This window comes from Zea mays, chromosome 4 (genome assembly GCF_902167145.1).
Source record: "Zea mays cultivar B73 chromosome 4, Zm-B73-REFERENCE-NAM-5.0, whole genome shotgun sequence".
Classification (NCBI taxonomy): domain Eukaryota; kingdom Viridiplantae; phylum Streptophyta; class Magnoliopsida; order Poales; family Poaceae; genus Zea; species Zea mays.
Window position 1 is genome coordinate 243,512,128 of NC_050099.1, and position 4,618 is coordinate 243,516,745.

The window sequence follows — 4,618 nt, forward strand, 5'->3', positions numbered from 1 at the left end:
TCATGTCTGCATAGGTCATAGTCTTGCTTGCGTTGATGCCTGCATGCATGGCCATATAACTAGTGTACGTGTATACATGCTCGAATGAGTTGAGCTTGCTGGATGGATTGTGGCCTAGCACGGGCCCACACGTTGTACACTAGGTCGTGCAGCCCGATCATTACTGTGTCGTGTTTAGGCCTTTTGATGTGGCACGACGATCTAGGTCCAACACAATTTTATTTTTTTCTATTATATATATTATATATATTTATATATATTATACTAGGTCAGTGCCCGTGTGTCGGTGTTTCGACCCCGAGGGTCCCTGGACCGACGAGTAAATTGTCGCTGCGTGTCCCAGCCCAGATGGGTCGGCGCGAGACGGAACACAAGGGGGAAAATAGTAAGGGGAACCGCGGCCTCGTGTTGTCCTGTGCCCAGGGCGGATGCGCTTGCAGTAGGGGGTTACAAGCGTTCGCGAGGGAGAGAGAGAGAGCGAGAGCCTTGTGCATCGGCCCGTTCTCCCGCGCGGCCACCCTCTCGTATGAGGGCCCTGGACCTTCCTTTTATAGATGTAAGGAGAGGGTCCATGTGTACAACGGGGAGCGTAGCAATGTGCTAACATGTCTAGCGGGGAGGAGCCAGAGCCCTGTGTACATGCCGACGTGGCTGTTGGAGAGGTGTTGCTGCCCTGTTCATGTGATGTCGTGGCCGTCGGAGGAGCGCTTGAGCCCTGTGGAAGCACAGCTGTCGGGGCTGTCGGATCCTTGCTGACGTCTCCTTGCTTCCGTAAGGGGCTGAGAACCGCCGTCGTCATGGAGCACGCGGGGTGCCATCATTACTTGTTTTACCGGGGCGAGCCAGATGGGACATCGGTCTTGTTCCCCGTAGCCTGAGCTAGCTAGGGGTAGGGTAATGATGCCCCCCCTGTGACGTGGTCGGTCCGAGCCCGAGGTCGGGCGAGGCGGTGACTCCTCCGAGGTCGAGGTTGAGTCCGAGCCCTGGGGTCGGGCGAGGCGGAGACCGTCTTCCGAAGTCGAGGTTGAGTCCAAGCCCTAGGGTCGGGAGAGGCGGAGACCGTCTTCCGGAGTCGAGGTTGAGTCCGAGCCCTGGGGTCGGGCGAGGCGGAGTCCGTCTTCCGAGGTTGAGGTGGAGTCCGAGCCCTAGGGTCGGGCGAGGCAGAGACCGTCTTCCGAGGTTGAGGTGGAGTCCGAGCCCTGGGGTTGGGCAAGGCGGAGTCCGTCGTCCGAGGTCGAGGTTGAGTCCGAGCTCTGGGGTCGGGCGAGGCGGAGTCCGTCGTCCGAGGTTGAGGTTGAGTCCGAGCCCTCGGGTCGGGCGAGGCGGAGTCCGTCGTCCGAGGTTGAGCCCGAGCCCTGGGGTCGAGCGAGGCGGAGTCCGTCGTCCGAGGTCGAGGTTGAGTCCGAGCCCTGGGGTTGGGCGAGGCGGAGCTTCCTATGGCGCCTGAGGCCGAACTTGGCGACTGTCAGCCTCACCCTGACGGGTGGCACAGCAGTCGGAGCAGCGCAGGCGGCGCTATTTTCCTGTCAGGTCGGCTAGTGGAGGGGCGAAGTGACTGCGGTCACTTCGGCCCTGCCGACTGAGGAGCGTGCGTCATGATAAGGTGTCAGACGATCCTTGCATTGAATGCTCCTGGCTCCTGCGATACGGTCGGTTGGCGTGGCGATCTGGCCAAGGTTGCTTCTCCGTGAAGCCTGCCCGAGCTGGGCCTCGGGCGAGTCGAAGGTGCGCCCGTTGCTTGAGGAGACCCTCGGGCGAGACGTGAATCCTCCTGGGTCGGCTATCTTTGCCCGAGGGTGGGCTCGGGCGAGGCGAGATCGTGTCCCTTGAGTGGACGGAGCCTTGACCTGAATTGCGCCCATCAGGCCTTTGCAGCTTTGTGCTGATGGGGGTTACCAGCTGAGATTAGGAGTCTTGGGGGTACCCCTAATTATGGTCCCCGACAGTAGCCCTCGAGCCTTGAAGGGAGTGTTGGTACTCGCTTGGAGGCTTTTGTCGCACTTTTTTGCAAGGGGACCGGCCTCTCTCGGTTGCATTTTGTTCCGTTGGGTGCGCGCGAGCGCACCCGCCAGGTGTAGCCCCTGAGGCCTCGGAGGAGTGGTTGTGGCAGAACCACCCGAATTATTCTAGCTTAAGTGCATAAGTCACGCCTCAGGGGTCGCAACACACTTAAATCGGAATAACCCGTCAGTCCCTCAGATCTAGTTTGATAGAGCCACTTAACCAGGATCAAATTCCACAGTCTCACTCGAAGGTGAGTCACAGAAGAAATACAATAAAACAGGAAACCTCAAATTAAGTGCTGAATTATTACATAGATCAGAGTTTTGAGTAGCAAATAAGAGTTCACAAGATAAAATGCAGCGGATAATCGATGTCGTCGGTAATGAGGAAATGGGCAAGGCCTAGCCCACTACTCCTCGTGCTCCTCTCCTGCCGGAGCAACATCCCACTTGACCGTCCAACCCGGTGGCAGGGTGGTAGGCCAAGTCACACCATCAACCATTTCTTGAATGGTACCTGCAAAAATTATGCCACAAGCAAGGCTGAGTATACTAATACTCAGCTAGACTTAACCGATGTGAGGAGTCTACTCCTCTACCTCTAGACTATGAAGCTGTTTGGCTGAGGGGTTTGGTTTGCCAAAAGCACTAGATGTTTCTAAAATCAATTTTTAGCTTTTAAAATTCTATCCTCATTAACTTAGCTAGATTTGCTCCTTCTAAGCATACATGGTGACAAGCATTTAGTTCAATCAACAAATTATCTCATGTAACCTCATTTCACTTCTTACTCGATGCAGTACAAGGGGTCAAGCAGTCTCATTAGCTATGAGAAGCAGACGATTCGAATCGAGTTTTAACCTTGCAAGGTAAACCTAAACACGCGCCATGTCAGGGTACTCCGACCCACACATGACAACTGTCCCCATTGATTCCCCGTTCGCGTCCAGGCCTCCCCGCCTTGGCATACAATGCTCCACTAACCTCGGCTGCCACCGTGCAGTGACCGCACTTGTACCCACCATAGCTAGCATGGGAGACCCAGTCTTAGGTCGCATGAGGGATAAAGTCTGCGCCCAGCTTCACTCAGGTACTAGGTTTACCGGTTACCATTTTTCCCGGCATGTGCTTAGTACGTTCAAAAGCTTGACTCAGGTATGCACACATTAATCCTTAATTCCTTTTCCCGTCTCATGGTCAAGGCATCATCCCTGGATCCAAGTCCATAGACTAACATAGATCCCGTTATCAAGATGAATACAATCAATTCCTGACCTCGCGCGAGTGCTAGAAAAATCACTCGACTTCTACCGAGATCCTGATTAGCAAGCAGCTACTCGACCTAGCATACTAGTATTCATCTCAAAAAGGAATCCTAAGTTCATGCGACTAGAGGTTATGCATAAAACCGGGGCTTGCCTTCAATTGCTGGGGCTGAGGGGAGATCCTCGATAGCAGCCTCGGAAGCTTGCTCCTGGTCCTCCTCTTGGACAGATCCTTGCTCGAGGATGAGCACGTACTCTCCGTCGGCAAGATTACAATCTAATGAATGCAATTTGCGTAAGATATATGCATGATATGATATGTGCTTTAGAAATTTCAACTTTTGACGGTGCATGATCTATTGAGTTAGATAAAGTTAAACCTTACTTATGTAAGACCTTTGGGTGGTATACTTGGTAAATTGGGTCAAACTTAGCTAAGGCAAGTGGTAGGTTTTATTTTGGAGTTCCACTGAATTCTTTTTAAGCCTTAGTGAGTTTTGACAAGAATTCAAGTTGGACTCATTGGAGTGAGGTTTATTTCTTCTTTCTTTTTCTTTATTCTCTTTACGTTTTTGGAGTGGGTTTGAACTACAAGTTGCTTTAATAAAATTCCAAAAATCCTGTAAAACTTACAGTGGCTTATTACTGGTGTATAATTCTCTGTCTCAAAATTTGGGGATCAGAAAGTGAATAGTTTTCTCTGGACAAAATTACCAAAGTTTTAGGGCAGAAGGGGTGCTTTGAACTACAACTATTAATTAAAAGTAGGTAATTCTCTAAAACTTATTTTTGCTGGCTTTTATAACATGACTTGACACAAATTTCTAGTCATTAATACCTATTAGTTATTTTACTAGGGTTTTCTCAAGTTTCTAGCCAAAGGGGTGCTTTCTACTACCACTATATTTGAAAAATATCAAACAACAGATTTCTGATTTTTCTTAGTTTCTATTTTGCGCAAGAGCAATCATTTTGAAGTTTGGCATCTTTTTGCTTAAGGGAAGGGGTGGTATGCATTAATTGGATTAAATGGCCTTTCTTATACAATATTAGCAATAGGTATTATTTTACATCTTTTCAATGGGTTTGCATTTTTCTCTGGTGGCTTATCTCATCATTGACTTAGCAAAATTTTGGTTGCCCATTATTGCATTATTATGGGTTATTCATGATTTATTTGGAAAATGCATCATTATCATATTATATTTGTTTACCCTAGTTAAAATGATGGGCTGAGGTGTTCATTATTTTGCAGTGGGGTTCTGGTGGTTATAAGTATACTGGATTTTTATTATCAATTTTGGGTCTGGTTTTGTAATTCTAACAATTGATTTCCAGTTGGAATAATGC